Below are 17,651 nucleotides of genomic sequence, written 5' to 3' on the forward strand. Positions count from 1 at the left end.
ATAGAGGCAAATGAAGTGATACTTAATGGAGCATGGTTCCAGAGGAGATGAGAAAGTTTGTAATTAAAAGCACATGTGTTTGACATATACACACTACTATATATATAATAGATAACTAATAATGACCTACTGTAGAGCACTGGGAACTCTTCTCAATACTCTGTAATGACCTATATGGGAAAAGAATCTAAAAAAGTTGATACGTATATGTATATCCAATTCACTTTGCTGTACGGCAGAAACTAACAAAACACTGTAAATCAACTATACTCTAATAAAAATTTTTTAAAAAAAGAAAAAGTTGTATGTTAAGTATGATGTTTACCAGAGATTTTTTTAGTAGGAATCATTCATTCATTCATTTATTCATGTATTTATTTGGATGATCCCATCTAATCTTATCAAGCTCTTATTTAAGAGCTTGATAATAACTTTTTCTGCATGCCTTAAGATCATATTGATAGATTTTCTAATATTGGGCCATCCAAACGAGCTTTAAGTAAACTCTGTTTGATTGTGGTAAGAGTGTCTTCCTGCTGTGCTGAGTACTCTACTGTTGTGTTATGTTAGCTAACATTTTATTTAGTGTTGAAAAATGCTATTCATTTTTTGTTACTCTTCTGCCTGCCTGGCCATCTTGCTGAACTCGCTTACTAGTCTTAGTAGTTTGTTAATATTCACAGCTTTCATTTATAAACAATGGTAATTTTTATCTCCTCCCTTTTAATCTTTATGCCTCTTATTAGTTTTTCCAGTGAGGCAGCACCTGCTAGGTGAAGAGTGCAGGCTCTGCAGAGAGACCTGGGTTCAAACTCTAATTCCACCTCACTGTGGAGCCTGGCCAAGGCACGTAAACTCTTGCTGCTTCAGTTTCGTCACCTGAAAAGTGGTGAGGAAAACATCTCACAGAGCTTGGGAGGGTTACGCAAGTGAAAGTGCTTGGCACGTGGCTGACAATAAATGCTAACCACAGTCCTTTTTCTGTATCCACCAGGTTCAAGGACCCTAACGGATACCAGCATCTGCAGATGCTCAAGTCCCTTATATGAAATGATATAGTATTTGCATATGACCTACACTCATCCTCCGATATACTTTGAACCATCTATAGTTTACTTACAATACCTAACACAAGTAAATGTTATGTAAATAGTTGCCAGTGAGTAGCAAATTCAAGTTTTGCTTTATGGAACCTTCTAGAATTTTTTTTTCCCCGAATATTTTCAATCTGCAGTCTGTTGATCCCGAGGATGCAGAACCCGTGGATACAGTAGACCAACTGTATCGAAATATTTACTAAATGAAATTAAGAATGGGAGATACCTAACCCAATCTTGGAGCCTTAGGGGAAATATTCTCAGAGAAAACAATAACAAAATGACACCTCTGGATCAGGTAAGCGAGTCAGGAGAAAGAGCGAGGAAAAGACACTGGATGAAATAGTCCCAATGAGGGACGTTCACGTCCGTACGTTTAGCGATGAAAGAAAGCATGGTCTGTTTAGAGCATGGACAGTTGTATACTGGGTACCTCAGCTCTTCATGCACAGATATTCACTGCTCCACTAGATAATAAGTCCCTAAAAGGAATCATGTTTGGTGCATGTTTTTTGTCCCTCACAGCACTTGGCAGAGAGCCACGTACAGAGAAAGTGCTCAATAAATCATAAATATCTGCCATCGTCTGGGAGAGCTTCCGGTCTGTCGTTAGCCTACCTGATTCAAAACCATCCCTAGAAGCCAATGCTTTATGAACTGCAGAAGCTGAGGGACGTACCTTAGAGGTCAAAACGCAGAAGAGACACACCTCAATGTCAAATCTAACAAGCCATCATAAAACCACATGTCTGAAGTTTGACAAGTCCTGCACGAAGCAATGAAAAGGAGGATCTTGCTTTCTAGGGGTAGAGTCGAAAGATATGACATATAGATTTTTTTTTTAATTTGACATTTGGAATTACTGCAAATTTTAAAGTGACAATGTTGTTATGACTGCATATTCGTTCTCTTGGATTCTCAGGAAAAAATGCACCAAATAAATTAACTATTAACAATACTACAATTTTTACAAAATTCCTCTCATCCTTTTTGTACTTTCGAATTTTTTTTTTCAAAATACTTAGCAAATACTGTTGAAGTAGGAAGACGAAAGGATTTCTACTTGAAGGAATTTAGAAAATAGGGTGTGGCTTGCTTCTACTTCCTTTCTTTAATTGAAGCATTACTTTGCAATTTATAAAATTATCCTTTCAAATAATAAAACTGGCAAAAAAAATCTATTAAACAACCTATTTCTTTTCTCAGTTCTAAAAACCTCATATTAATCTAAGAAGCTCATCTGTATCATCTAAAAATGAGTGTAAGGATTCTATCTGTAGTGTGGCCCAAGTGAGACTCTCAGGAAATTCTATTTCCCTTCCTGATCCTGACAATAAAGCATATGCTGGGACATTCCGACAGCTATGTGATCACTAGTGACTTATTTCCAGTCAAACTCCTTTTCTCAGAACTTGATATTACTTGACCCCTCAGCAATATGTGATAGATTACTGACAACAAAAATAACATTATTAAAGCTCTACTGTGTACCAAGCAAGTGCTTAGCACACAAGGACACAGTGTTTCCCAAACTTCAGCCCCTCCAACTCCGTCACAATTCTTGTCATCCTTTGTACCACCTGTATCATTTACTTGAGGAGAGGGGCAATGTGAACACGAGTCAATGTAGAAAATACTTCAAATACTTAGAGAAGTATCCATCAGTGGGGACAGAACAGAGGAGGGGTGTGATCAATATTTCCAGGTGGCTAGTGAGGAGGTAAAGTTGAGGTTTTGCCGAGAGAACTTCATGGAGAAAGGGACTCAGAGAGAGAACACATGGGTGGTTGGTTGCCAGAGGTGGGGGGCAAAATGCATGCAGGGGGTCAAAAGGTACAAACTTGTAGTTATAATACAAATGAGTCATGGGGATGTAATGTACAGCATGATGACTCTGGGTAACAATATTACAGTGCATACCTGAAAGTTTCTAAGAGAATAAATCTTAAAAGTTCTCAGCATAAGAAAAAAATTATAACTCTCTATGGTGACACACATTAACTAAACTTATGGTGGTGATCATTTTGTCATATACACAAATGTTGAATCATTATGTTGTACACCTGAAACTCACATGACGTTATATGTCAATTATACCTCAATTAAAAAAAGAAAAGATGTGGGTGTAAGAATAGGCATATGGCGAATATAAAATCCATCACGAGGGGAGCAGACAGAGTGGGTAGGACAGGCAAGCAAGGGCTAGAAAGTGTGAAAAGCCTAACGTTCTCTTTTGAAGACCTGGAAACTGGCCAACGCTTTCCTGAAGACATTGCCTGAACATTTCCTCTTCCAGAGTACGCAGCTCAGTAACAGACCCTCTGGTCTTCATATATGACCCCAAACCTTCTCTACATACATTTGCCTCCTGGGGAAACATTCCGACAGTCAATGGCTTCAGTCAATAATTCTTGACTATTAACCCATAAACTAAAATCTCTTGTACTAATAGCTCACGCAATCTTCAGTGCAGTACTTCTAATGACTTACAGGACATTTTCGCCTTTATGTTCCACTTTTATCTCAATCTTGAGCTTTCCACAATGAAGCTCATCCATTTCCCTGCCTCACGCCCATGTTTTAGCTAGGACCCATATCAGTTCCTGCAATGTTTACTTTTCCTCACTCCCACTCAGTCTTCAGGATCCTCCCTGTACCACCTCTCACTGAATGAAGGCCAGTCAAGGGCTTAGAAGAGTGCCTGGCCCATACTAGGCACTCAAAATTATTTTAAATCAATTCAATGAATAAATAAAATGTATAAATAAATTAGATCTTCTTTGAAATAGCTCTTCTTTTATTCCCCATTACTTTTAACATATTCTACCCTTTAGCATCCATTCAGCAAATACTTATTGAGAGACTATCATTTGCCAGGCACTGACAGATGACGGGGATATAGCAATGAATGAAATAACAAAACTACACGCTCTCCTATAGCTCATGTGCAAATGGAGACAGGTGAGAATTAACAAACAAATAATTAAATAAAACATATATAAGTCCATTGTTCCTTATCTGAAAATCTTAAATCAAAAGGGCTCTAAGAACTGAACATTTTGCTTAATTTACTGGTTAACAAAACATGAACTGGCATAAGACTACTTATAATCTGTATTTATTTCACTTTTGAGGAGGTACCTGGATAAGCTTACTATATACCATAGTTGTCACACAGTATATAGCAAAGGCATTATGTCACTATCTTAGTCTGCTCTGCTAGGGCTGCTGTAACAGAATACCAGAGAGTGGGTGACTCACACATCAGAAATTTATTTTCTCTCATTCTGGAGGCTGGAAGTACAAGAGCAAGGTGCTGGAAGGGTTGGTAAGGTCTTTCAACCTGGCCTGCAGACAGCCACCTTCTCACTATGTCTGCACATGGCCTTTCCTCTGTACATGTCGACTCCTGGAGTCCCTTCCTCTTCTAATAAAGACAGCAGTCCTACTGGATTAGGGCCCCACTCTTATGACCTCATATACCTGAATTACCTCCTGAGAGTCTCGTCTCCAAATACAGTCACACTGGGGTTTGAGCTTCAATATATGGATTTGGTGGGGAGAGGGAGAGACACAACTCAGTCTATAAAAATGACCTGTCCAAAAAACTGAAAAAAATCTTAATTCCAAACACATCTGACCCTAAGAGTTTTGGATAGGGTAGTGTAAACCTGGCAGTATGGCAGGTAGTTGGGGGCATCTGGAGGAAAGTTTGAGCCGAGAATGTTGGTGGGAATGCAACACGAAGTACACCAGTCAGGGAAAGCCTCCCTGCAATGGGGGTATTTGAGCCAGGCCCCCCATGAGGTAAGGGACTGGGCCACATCTGAGAGAAAACATTCTAAGCAGGGGGAACAGCAAGTTCAAAGACACGGAGACAAGAACAGAGCAGTATGGGTGACGAATAGAAAGGCTGTCGGTGTGACTGAAGCCCTGAGCTAAGGGAGGAGGAACAGATGAGGCAGCAGAGGTATGAATCACTGAGGGCCTTACTGACCACTGTAATGGAACTTGGCTTTTATTGAAGTAAAATGAGATGGCAATAGAGGGTTTTGAATAGAGGAGTGGCGTAACTGGGTCAATGCTTTAACAGGATCACAACGTGTGACAGATAATCTTCAAGATGGTGGCCACCAATCAATGCCTTCCTTCCATGAACAAGCACAACATACTACTCAGCAAGAGGTTGGGTCTATGTCCTCTCCTCTTGAATCTGAGATGGCCTCCTGACTTGCTTTTCGCAATAAAATGAGACAAATGTGACAGTCTGGGAATTCCAGGCCCAGGCCTTCAGAGCATCGGCAGTTCCTGCTTGCCTTTTATAGAAGCTGGATACTCTGTTAGGAGTCTGAGAACCCTGAGACCACCATGTTTTGAGTAGGCCCAATCTAGCCATGTGGAAAAGCCAAGTGGAGAAGCATGAAGGAACCCAGCCAACAGCCAGGACTGAGGCCCCATATATGACCCAATTTCTTAAACAATCTCAGGCAGTCCTTTGGAGTCATACCAGCTGAGACCACAGACATTCTGGCATAGAGACAAGTCATTGCCACTGGGTCCTGTCCAAACTTCTAATCTTGGAACGTTAAACAAATAAAATAATTTTTATTTTACACTACTAAATGTGGGGGTAGTTATTTACACAGCAATTAGTAATTGACACTGAAATTGATATGAGATCAGGTGATAGGTAGACACCTGGGGAGTACATAGCAAGGACACTCACTGTTAGTGAGGCTAGAAAGGCAGTGATGAAAATATTATTAGAGGCTGGAGAGAGGGCAACTCATGTTGCATAGTTGCCTGCAATAATATGGAAGAAAGAAAACGTATCTAATAAACTTGTGGACCTGGCTAAGAAAATTTCTGAATGTGATAATTGGCTTCACTTTGCAGCCTAGGATTAATTGCAGGAAGAGAAAGAGGAACTGAAACATTCAAGCTGAATTTAGAAGAAACATTCAACCCAGGACTTGCTAGGTTGGAAAATTAAACTTACTGTCATTCTTGTCTCTGGAGACAACACAAGAGTCTCAAAGAAAGAAGTAGTCTTAGGGTAAAGATCAAATCCAGGGTCTATTAGTACAATGTACTCTCAGATTAAAGATCAAATCAAGTATGCGGCTGGAAGATGCCTCATTAAGATCTAGAAAGGATTTAAAGTGGCACCTCATAGAGCCTATCAGTGAGACAAAGGTGTTTCTAAAGACCTTGAAGGCTTTTCCTACAGCATTCTGACTCACAGCCAAAGTAAACCGGAGCCTGTCTCAAGAGTTTTCTGGGTATGTCTTTTCCAATGGAGTGAACCTCAATAAAGTTTACAGGAAGCCCCCAAGGTTTATAAGAAAATTGTACCCCCCCCAAAAAAAGCACCACCAGCTAAACAAAAAAGAAGGACACACAAAAAAGTCTCTAGATCCCTAACTCACCATGAGCAGGAAGCACCCTGCTCAACTGCTAGCAAGAGCTATTTCTTATGGAAAAGGAAGAATCAAAGGAGGAGCCTTTAACTTCACAGCCAGCCCAGCTGATGTGCCAGATGCACAAATGAAGAAACCTTCTTGGGTGTTTCATCCCCAGCAGCCTTAGAGGAACTGACCAGCTGCATGTAGCCCAGACTGCAGAATCATGACAAATAACAAATTTTTGCCTTTTAAGCCACTGCATTATGGAGTGGTTTTTGTTTGTTTGTTTTGTGGTTTTGTTTGTTTGTTTAATGCAGATAAGTAAAAACAGATAACTGAAATCTTCTTGGGGTGGGGGTGGGGGGAGGGACAAGTATAGCAACAGAGAGACCACCTCTTGCCACTATACCATGAGACGTGATTAACAGTGGCCTGGGCCCATGTGGCAGCAGTGAAGATGGTAAGCAGGTCAGATGTGGGATCTATCTTGGAGGCACAGCTGAATGATTTAGCAGATTAAATGTGGGGTGTGAGAAAACAAGAAGTAAGGACAGCTCCACGGCTAACTGATTGGTTATCTATGCAGCTACAAGAATGGATGTGCCATCGAGTGAGATGAAGAAGACAGTGGGAGAAGCAGTTTTGGGGGTTAAGTCAGGAATCCAGTGAGTACTAGATATCCAATCAGAGATGGTGAAGAGGCTTCTATGTATGAGTCTGGAATTCAGAGAAAGGTCATGACTCCAGACATACATTTATGAATCACCACTTAGGAAGGTGTTGAAAGCCATGAGACTGAGATCACCAAGGGATTGAGCACAGACAGAGAAAAGGTCATGAGCTGAGCCCACAGATGCCTACATTTAGAGGTTAAGAAAGTAAGGAACTAGCAAAAGAGACTGCAATAGGTGCTGGTGAGGAAAAAGGACAATAAGGAGAGGGGATGGCCTGGAAGCCAAATGAAGAACTTTCTAGTTCTGCTGACAGGTCACCTAGGAAGAGAACCCAGCACTAATCACTGGATTTAACATGGGTTCTTGGTGCCTTTGAGAAGTGCATTTTTCATGCAGTAGTGGGGATGACAGCCTAGCTGGGTCGAGAGAGGATGAGAAGAGAGACCCTGGAGACAGAATAGAGTTGACTTTGAAAGTTGTCCTATAAAATGGGAACAGAAAAACCACGTGGTAGTTGGAGAGAAACATGAGGTCAACAGAGACTTTTTGTTTTTTGTTTCTAATGGGAGAAATTATAGCATGCCTGCATGGTGATGGGAAAGACTTGTTAGAGAGGGAAGAAAACTGATGATGAATTAAAAAAAAAAAAAAAAAAAAGAATTACTAGAAATATGTCCTTGAGCAGATAATAGGAATGAGACTACATCCCTGAATGAGTGCAATAGATTTCTGGCTGGTTTCCTCAGCTCCAATTTGTTCTTTTCTTCAATAAATCCCACCCCAGACTTATTTTCCTAAAATAGTGTTTTTATTATAACATCCCAGCAATGTGTTTTGCTATGTTACTTATGTTTCCTACCTGTTTTTGCATGCCTCTGCTTAGCTGTCAAATTGTTCAGTGATCACTGAGGTCAATACAAGTCAACTATGTGTCCAACCCCTGGCTGGGGACACGGGACACACTGCCCTGTCTTTATTCAAAACGTTAAGTGTAGAGACAGACACATAATAAGATGAATTTACAGAGAGAAAAGCTATTATAGGGGACTGTAGACAGCACCAAATAAATTCATATCAGGGAGAGAATAATTCTGCCTGGGCAGTAGAAAGGGGCAGCAAAAGTTAGAGACAGTGGGCTTTGTGAGTAGGACATTCGAAGGCTGACAAGGAATACAGCAAGTGTGTCTAGAGCGCAGAGCAGGTATGATGGAGATGAGGAGGCAAAGGCTGTCCAAGCCCGACTGGAGCCCACTCCTCACTCTTTTCAGTGGGAAGCCTCTATCGCAGCCACACTCCCTTCTTTACTGCCCCCCCCCCCCCAGGCGTGAACACACATACTTTCTCTTTAGCACCGTGAGCCATGGCAGTCCAGAAACCACGGGTAGGGGATGGGGATAAGGCTGAACTAGATCAGAGCTCTTCGAAGTGAGGGACGGGCACTCCTGGGGAACCCCCATGACTTTCCAAGGTCTGCATGACCACAGGGAGCTCTAAAGAAATGAATTTCCAGACCCACTACTTCCTTGGGTGCCCCTTTATGTAAGTGATATGCCTGAAATGTGCCTGACGCAAAGCAGATTTCTAGCAAGTTCTCTTTTCCCGCTTCCTTTTTCATAATAATGCTTCTCCCATTTTACGAAAGAAAGGTGGACCTCTCCCCCATCCAGAATCCTACCATGCGCCTTGCCTGTCCAAGGTGCCAAATACAGGGCCAAGTGGAAAAACTGATATTAGAGGTACGTTCTTTAGTCAAAGCAGTGATATCCACACTACCACCTCTACTCTGATATACATTTCCAATGTAGTTTAGTTTTACGCTAATAAGTACTTATCAAAAGTGAATGCGGGGGACTTCCCTGGTGGTGCAATGATTAAGAATCCGCCTGCCAATGCAGGAGACACGGGTTCGATCCCTGGGCCGAGAAAATCCCACATGCCGCAGAGCAACTAAGCCCGTGCACCACAACTACTGAGCCTGCGCTCTAGAGCCCTTGAGCCACAACTACTGAGCCCGTGTGCCACAACTACTGAAGCTCACGCACCTAGAGCCCCTGCTCCGCAACAAGAGAAGCCACCGCAATGAGAAGCCCGTGCACCACAATGAAAAGTAGCGCCCGCTCGCCGCAACTACAGAAAGCCCGCGCGCAGCACCAAAGACCCAACGCAGCCAAAAAAAAAAAAAAAAAAGTGAATGGGATATTTTGGTTAATTGTGTACTAATAATATTTAAAATAATATAAAGAATAATTTTAACAATATAGTTATTTTAGAAAATGAAATCTCACTGTATATGCTTATTTTTGGTGCTGAGGAGTAAGGACAGCAAAAAAGTTGGGAAAATATATTGTAAAATATCTAAGACGTGCAATTAAAAAATAATTATTTGAAAATGTTAGCAGTCAGGGGTAACAGTTTGCCAAGGGTACAGCTAACCCTTGAACAACAGCAGGGTCAGGGGCGCCAACACTGCAATCAGTGGAAAATCCGCTGTAATTTTCAGCAGGCCCTGGGTACCACAGTTTTTCCGTATCCGTGGTTCTGCATCACAGGATTCAACCAACCACGGATCCTGTAGCACCATAGCACTTACTGTCAAAAACAAGCCTTGTATAAGTGGACCTCGCGGTTCAAACTCCTGCTGTTCAAGGGTCAACATAGTTCCTGCCCCAAATTTTTATCCAAAGGCATATGAGCAGAAAGCCCAGTAAGGAGACTTCAGTGATACAGCGATCACTGACTATGTCACTGGGCTCGTGTGTCACGACCTTAGAGTCTCCCCACCCCCAACCTTACAGCCCTAATATTTTCCTCTTCTGGGATCATTTTTGGTTTCAATTCCTTTACTTGGCAAAATACTTTCTTGTCACTCTCCTTCAGCATCTGGAAAAGACACAACTTAGAATATGATCACCTACTATAGGCATTCAGACTTTTTTACTCCTTCTCATGTGGTCTATATATAGTCCTCTGTTTCTAAAAATGACCTGCCAGGCACCACTAGATTTGCAGCGGGATAAAACACTGGAAAATATATGTGTATACATACTCTGCCTCCAGATATAAATTGTGTACACATACTCTGCCTCCAGATACAAATTGTGTACAAATACTATCGTTGAAATGAACTGAGATCAAAGAGCCTCTTGTTTCCTATTTCTGATCCCAGCACTGAATAACTTTTTTTAAAAAAAGTGTAACATTCCCTGACATATAGCAAGTTAATAATCATAAATATATATGAAATTGATTATAGTTAGTAACATTACCATTAAATAGTTAGGAGTGAACACTATGAGCAAAACCCACAAATGTTCTCTCAACTTTCCTATGGGATTTTTCCATCCAATCCATAAAAGAGGATAGCAGCCAACACATAAGCAATGCTCAGCCTCAACAGCCTCATGCAGTAATCTGTAATCACTGGGTAAATAAATCGAGGAGGTAATACTGAGTTAAAGAAAGAAGTTGGCTTCTTGCCAACCCTCAGACCATAAAATCTTCTGAAAGGGGGCCTTCCCAAATAGTTGACTACACCACTTCCACTGTGATATGTGAGTCTTCTGATCGCTCCCTGAATCCCAGCCTTTTACTTGGATGGATGGATATATAGGTAGATAGATAGATAGATAGATAGATAGACATATCGATCAATCCACATTTGCCTATTTGTCAAGCTCTATCAGCAAAAATTCTGTAAACTGGACAAATGTTTTCATTCAGGAACCATAAAGAAATTTTTCTCCAAGGAACCAGACACATATAGACACTCATGTGAATATCATTTGCTCATAAAGATAATCTTTAAATATATAATTAATAATGTCAATTATGCAAGTACCACATAAGCATTAATTTAAAACCAATGTTCCATCATTATATCACTCTGCATTAAAATGAAATAGTGGTTGATTGTCACTGTCAAACTGTGGGAAATATTTCTATGGAAATAATATCATCCTTCATAAATACCGGTGCTCTTAAATCTGTCTGGGTTCAAACCCCAGCTCTACCACTTTCTCACTCTGTGACTTTGGGAAAGTTATTTAATTACTACTCTATGCTCCAATTTCTTCAGTTATAAAATACAGTCCCTACACCATGTAAGTTTATTATGATAATTTTTTAAAAATAAACACATACTTGGAACAACATCCAGTACATAATAAGAATTCAACAAGTGTTAGCTATGATTCATATTATTTCCCATAGTTCAAGCTGTGGACCTAAGACAGTACTCTCTGTATTATCATTAACTAACCTTCAAAAGAATAGTTACATAATGAATACAACTTAACAGTAAACTCTAAGCGAGATAGAAAGAAAGGGCAGTTTTCTAAGTTTTAAAATGTTTTAAAAAACTGTTTAGGGTTCGAGACTCATTTTAAAAGCTCATTAGAGTTATGGCTATTTTCCTCAGAAAAATCCCCTTTACACCATTTCGGAGCTTCATTCACCGCCTTCCTGAAATCCACCCAGAGCCAGCAAACCTGAGATGGAGAACCTTCTAGGATTTAAAATTCTTCAATTATCAAACTCTATTTCAATGAACTTTAGACCACTGCTTTCTCCCATCCTTCAAGGAAGTTTATAAACATGTATTGCATTGACAAACATTATGTCCTGTGATACAGCTGTTGACATTTACATATTAATTTCATGGATTAAAATGGAAAGCATCAAATTGTTTTTCTTAAACCCACTGGTAACCTGTAGGAAAATCCTAATTCCAGAAACTGTAGCTTCAAATCAGGTTCTGGAGCTGCCACTCCAAGTTAGCAGAGAACAGTGAACCCAAAAGTATGGGAACACTCTGCCTAGCAGAAGTCCAGCGGCCAACCTAACCCCTCTGTCACTCTGTCATAGAGCAGATGATACTGCTGGAAAGGCTGTTCTGAGTATGACCAAAACTTTCACAGGAGAAAACAGAGGAAGAAATACAAGGATGTGCCATTAAACCACAACCAGAACAAACCTTCAGAACTTTCTAAACTTCTTAACTTTATTAAGTAAAACTTTAAATTTTTTCATCATTTTTTAAATCTAAAATGGCTATTGCTTGGTCTTCAGTCCTTTCCTTTCTATATCCTTGTGTTCTTCCCTTTGTATCTCCTCCCTCTGTCTATCATGCCCACCACACTGCTTTTCAATAAAAATGACAGGAGTTTAATGTATATTGTACCCTGATGCTTTCCATAGAACAGTCCACCTCTGCACAGCAGGATGCTGTAACCACCTAGATCTGATCTGTTCATTCAATCAAGTCAAAGAAGCCTCTTGAAGCCCACTGACAAGATAAGAATGCCTATCAGTTACAAGGAGATACCATTACCAGTGTCATAACATTAGACCGTAGCTTTTAAAAACATAATGGAGATAGCTAGTGACAACCACTTCACTTCCAGTTTCTAAACTTCTGACTCACCCTGTTTAAGAATCTGTTATAAGCATCACTGAAGAATTAACCTTGCCTTACATATACTTCGAAGATAACAAAATTTTAAATGCATAGAAATTCAAGTTAAATTCAATATATTATAAGCTAAATTCAAACACATTGTATATGCTTGCAACAATCTCAATTAACACTTGACAAAATTAACTGGATTTTCATTTAAAGCCACTTTGAATAAGGATTTCACGGCAGTACAAGTCTCCTGCATTTCTTCCAAGTTTCTAGCACTGATTTTCTGGAAATAATATAAACAGAAGCCTGACTGTCAAAAGGTAACCATTCCTGTAGATTCCTCTCCCAAGGAAGGTTAAGTGTCCTGATCAAAGAAGAGGAGGGTAATTTGATTGACAAAGACAGAGTCAGACGTGCGGGCTCACACTCAAGTTGGCACCAGCCGGCGGGGAGTTTGGGAGGGGGCAGGGAAGAAGCGGGGAGCTGCGGTACCTTTCTTGAACCTTCTGAGCTCGATGAGGTGCAGAACTCAGCGCTCTGTGCCGCCGGACCTCGCTTTCTCCGAACCCCGCAGCTGGGCTGGGCTGGCCAGGCGCGCGTCCCTCGCCCTCCGCCGGCCGGCGCGGAGTCGGTGGAGCGGACGGCGGAGCCGAGCGGGGACCCGCTAGCGGACGAGCAATCTGTGCTCGGCTGGAAGCGGAGGATGGCGAGGAGAGCCCGCGACGGCAATAAAGGGTCAGAAGGGGAAATACCTCAGCGCGGAGCGCCACCGAAAACCGAAGTCGCGGTCAAGAGGGCGGGGCGGCCCGGCCGGTAGCCCGTCGGGGGGGAGACGGGTGCGTCCGGCCAGAGCTGGGAGGAGTCCGAGGCGAAGGCTTTCGGGGAGAGTTCCCTCGCCCTTTAAGCCACCAGCACCTCCCCTCCCACAGCGGAGAAGCCAAGCTCTGTACCTCCATCGAGTCCGGGCTACAGAGTCGGGGGCGGCGGGCAGCGCGGCGGGGCGGGCGCGGTCGTCCGGCTCCCTTCCCGGGCGTCGGGCCTCTGCGGCCGAGAACGAATCAGCTGGGGTTCCCCTGGACGCCTGGAACCCAGGGAGTCCCAACTCCCAACGAAAAGAAAAGTGAAAGAGAAAAGAGGAGAGGCGAAGATAAACACCCCCAGCGGAGGCTGAGGGAGGGGCGGGTGGCGGCAGCCCTTGGCCGACTGCCCCAGTGGCTTGGCTCCCCGCCCCCAGGGAGGTGGCCGCCACTGCCGAGCCCGGGGTCTCAGAGCCTGCAGGGCCAGAGGGAGGAGGTCCAGGAGCGCCGGCCCCGCCTCGCAGGGACGCTGGCCCGGGGCTTGGCCTATCCCTCCTGCGGCACCTGCAGGGAAGGCGCGAGGAGGTGGCCCGGAGTCCACCTGCCGCATCCACGGGCGCCGGGCATGGCACGCGAGGCTGTCCGAGCTGAGACTTGAGACCTGGGAGCAGCGCGTGTCCAAGTTGGCCAGAGGAAAGGGAAAAATGCGTTGGATCGGACGGAATGGGCGGCTACCCCAGACCTTGACCCTCCCCACAGCCTAGAAGAAGGAAGGCCCTGAAGTCCTGCTAGAGAAAACGTGGGAGCAAAACACCCGGGCGACTGCTTTGTCCAAGGTAGTTGGCACGGAGGGTGAATGAGCATGAACGAATGTGCCTATCTGTGGACCACTTTCCCAGCCTAGCGCGTCGTCCGGTGTAAAACATTACAATGGGACCACGTGAAATGTTGTTATTGTAGGATTTTACAGTTAAAAGAAGGAACTGAGTTCTTTGAGGCTAAGTGATCCTTGTGCCTCAGAGCCTGCAGAAATGGTTTCAGTTTTTGGAAGCACTTTGGAGAACCCTGCACACGTGTGAATCACTGAAAATCCCTAACGGAAGGGTGCTTCCCCAAATTTTTCAGAGGCATGTCACGGAAATAATGATAAGGCTCCCTGGAGCTTGGTAAAACATTTAACTAACTTTTCTTTGTATTACGTACATGTTAAAATAAAATGTAAAAATATTTGAAGAGATTTAAATGTTAAATGTACATAAAGTTCCACATAAAATCATTTTTCATTTTTATGAAGAAGTTGAGCTCTAGATAGTCACGATCAATAAAATAAGTGAGATGAAAATGTAAAGACTTTTTTACAGCCATTCAAATCTTTACCATAGTTGAAAATTATATTTAAAGAAATGAAGCGATCATTCCTTTCTGTCCAAGACAATGTAATGTTGAATTTTCTTGTGATAATGCCAATGATTTCAAATCCAATCAGACTTTTTCATAGCAATACACTGAAGCTCTGATTTGCAGAATGAGGATGCATCCTGAGTGAGATTGGGCTTGCAGCTGGATTGGATTCTGTTGCAACAGATGTAGCAGCCCCAAAGGTAAACTATGTGTATATGTGAATATCGAAATTAATGACGTCCGCTGTCAAGCACGTCCGCTTGAACTGGTCCAGTCCTTCTTGGCTCCCGCAAGATGAGCTCCCATACCTCCTTCAGCCCCCTTACAGATGCTGCGTGCTTTGCAGCTGGTGGCTGAAGTAGTTGTCCAGATAGTAAGGCCCACCCGTCACTGGCCTCACTTAGCACCAACTAGCAGAGGCAAATACCTCTGCCACCAGAGGTCACATCATCACCTCCCAGATACTGCTGCACTTGGGCTGCCTAAGAGCACTAGAGAAAGCTGTTCTTAGCTGGGGCTCACTAGCCTGGGGGCTCCAGCTGTCCCCGGGGCTGAGAGACATCAATGTCTGACAGCACACTTTTAACAAGTGGCCACCATGAATTTTCTGAGCTATTGGAGAAGTTTTCACAACGCTATGAAACTGATGGGAATTTTCTTCATAGAGCCGAGCTTTAAAGTACAATCTGAAGGCAAAAGAAGAATAAAATTGGTCTACAGATATTGATCGAGCTTCTAATATATGTAAGTTCTGGAACAAGATGGGCTGAATGATATATAAAGCATTTAGTCAGATTGGGGAGATAAAATACCATAAATGACAAGAAAGTGAAATTGAAACTGCTGATGGCCATGAGAGAGACTTTGCTCAACTACTTGCTTCCCAAGTATGTAGGTCAAATTTGTTTTCTCAATTATCCCCCCCCAAAAAAGTATTTTTGAATTAGTTATATACATGCCTGCAATTTAATGAAGTTGGGTATTCAGCATAATGTTTTTGTTGCACTGCCTCAGAGAAATCTAATGTATGCCACTTGTATTTTCAGTTGCCACAGGCTGTTTGACAATATATTGAAAATTGCTCACACCAATGAACAAGTAAATTCTACTGTATAAATTAAAGACAAAGACCAAGATTGATGAAATAATTTGAAACTGCCTAAAGGTAACTAATAAAATTACCGTGTGGAAAGAAGTAAAAATTAACTAAACCTCACAGAACTGGCAATAATAATTTTTCTTTGAATTAAAAAAATTAACAATAAAATCATAGTTGAATACATTTTTAATATCTGATTTTTCATTCCATAGACAATGTTAGCCAATTGGCTAGTTGTCTTTAAAATAAATGACTAATAAATATTTTCTGTAGCTTTGGAGACTATGTGGAAGTAGTTGAAAGTTAGCTCATCTGACTTAGTGTTCAAAGTCCATGACTGTGACCTTATTTATAGTTCTCCTAAGGAACAAATCACAGGCCAAGAACAAGCTGATCTTCTGGTCTTTGAAAAACATAGCCCGGGACCCCTGACTTTGCCATTTTGGTTAAAGCCTTATCTCAGTGTGCTTCTCCCCTCTGTCTTTTTGGTGGTCCTGACAATAGAGGAATACTCTTCCTCTTACAGATTTCTTGAGTTTTCAAGAGCTTCATAAGTTACTGCTTTCCCAGAAGTGCAGCAATACTAGCTACTACTTCTATAGTTCCTACAGGGTGTGCCCAGATGCCCACTAAGACAAATATTAGCTTACTAAATCCTCACAACAATGCTATGATATATGAACAACTATTATCTCCATTTTACTGATGGAGAAACTAAGACCCAGAGAAATTTCCCAACTTGCCTGCAATTCACATGCAACTGAGCGGCCCCACCTCAAGGCTCTGACCTCAGGTGGTCTAGCTTGAGTCCTCACCCCTGTACTCTGCCACCTCTAAATTGACAACCACCCTCCACAGCTTCTAAAACAAAGAATTCCTGAGAAAAGAAACCTTTGACTCTCAGGCTCCCTTCACCTAAATGTTGGGACAAATACCATATTCATTAACTGGAAGATACAAAGTTGTTAAGGTTGTTAATTCTCCAGATTCCAAGCAATCCCAGCAGGCTTTCTTATACAACTTGATGAGCAGATTCTAACATTGATATGCAAATACAGAGGACCTAGAAGAGGCAAAACACTTTTGAAAAAGAACAGTGTTGGAGGATCTATACTACCAGATATCAACACTTAATATAAACTTATAAAGACCAAAGCAATGTGCTAATGGTGTAAAGATAGACAAATCAAAGGAACAGAATAAAGAGTACAGAAAACGTTTACACATGCATGGCCAATTGGTTTTGACAATTATGCCAAGGTAAAAGAGTGAAAGGGTAATCTTTTCGACCAGTGATATAGGAACAACTGGGCTTTTTAGTGGAAAAAAATATTTTTATTTCCCTAACAAACATCATTCGTAAAAATTAACACAAATGGTTCATAGACCAAAGTGTAAAAGTAAAAAGTATAAATCTTCCAGAGGAAAGCATAGGAGAAAATGCTTTGCAATCTTGAGGTAGGTAAAGATTTCTTAGCACACAAAAAGTACTAACTATGAAAGAAAATAAGTGAAATAATTGGATTTCATCAAATTATAAACTGTTTTTCTCTCTTTAAGGTCCAAAATGACTACCAATATACTAAAAGTTCTAGAGAATCCTGCAATAAAATATCCTGTTTAATATTGTTTGGCTTATTTCTCAAATTTATTGGTCAAAGAACCATTTTGCAGTAGAATACCAGTTAATCTTTAACAGAACTTGTATTCCAGAAAACGCACTTGTGAAGTGCTATTGAAGACACATTACTTTCTTCTGGAATAAAGTCCATTA

General features: G+C 41.7%; 1 protein-coding gene across 3 annotated transcripts in view; it reads right to left on the reverse strand.

Moving 5' to 3' along the window:
• Positions 1-13,756, reverse strand: part of IL15 (interleukin 15) — a 91,835-nt gene extending 78,079 nt beyond the window's left edge. For 2 of the 3 annotated variants that reach the window (XM_061191644.1, XM_061191643.1), the window contains exon 1: positions 13,531-13,756. The gene's annotated coding sequence lies outside the window, so the exon portion shown is untranslated. Of the gene's footprint in view, positions 1-13,072; positions 13,348-13,530 lie in introns of those variants that run through there. The other variant, XM_061191642.1, reaches the window with a different exon arrangement.
• Positions 13,757-17,651: the final 3,895 nt, after the last annotated feature.

The sequence above is a fragment of the Eubalaena glacialis genome, chromosome 5 (assembly GCF_028564815.1).
Source record: "Eubalaena glacialis isolate mEubGla1 chromosome 5, mEubGla1.1.hap2.+ XY, whole genome shotgun sequence".
Lineage (NCBI taxonomy): Eukaryota > Metazoa > Chordata > Mammalia > Artiodactyla > Balaenidae > Eubalaena > Eubalaena glacialis.